Raw genomic sequence first — 676 nt, forward strand, 5'->3', positions numbered from 1 at the left:
ATTGATAGGCCGAGTATGCCCATGGTGGTAGAAAACGTTTTTCCACTTTAGGGTTAATTTATACGATGAAAGTTTCGTATAATGTTTCCTTTATTCGTACGGAAGTTGTTTCCTTTTTTTTCCGAGGGAGATAAAGCCTCAGAAGCTCGATACGGAGCCCGTGCGGAGTCAGTTGCGGGGTGATTTCCTGCTCGGACGTGACCAAGTGGAATGAGAGCGGATGCCAGTGAGTCGCGGGGCTAAAGAATGAGAACTTTCAGATCGTGGTGCGAGGAAGTAAAGTTTATATTGGTCGCCCAATGTCGGATCACACAGCTTGGTTTTTTGCTACAAGGAAAGTACTTTTTCATAAAACCTGTTACGTTTACTTTCGAAAGTTACTTCGTATGACATGATCTGATTATACGAAGGATTTTTTGCGTAAGTAACGGGCGACCGGTTTTTACGAATTCATTAAATTGACGCGACATATGGAGATGTCAAAATCATTGCCGTATTATACGATTAATCTGAATCAACGCGAGAAAACTAGTCTTCTTTTTTTTTATTCTTCTGTGAAAGTTTCTCTGAGTCACTCATGGATTTTTACCACAGGTTATTTCACCGAGATCTTGAATGAATCAGTTAAACAGCGATAGACTTAGTCGACGAGCGGGGAGGACGTGTTCTCTTTGTC

Source organism: Brassica oleracea, unplaced genomic scaffold (assembly GCF_000695525.1).
Source record: "Brassica oleracea var. oleracea cultivar TO1000 unplaced genomic scaffold, BOL UnpScaffold00737, whole genome shotgun sequence".
Lineage (NCBI taxonomy): Eukaryota > Viridiplantae > Streptophyta > Magnoliopsida > Brassicales > Brassicaceae > Brassica > Brassica oleracea.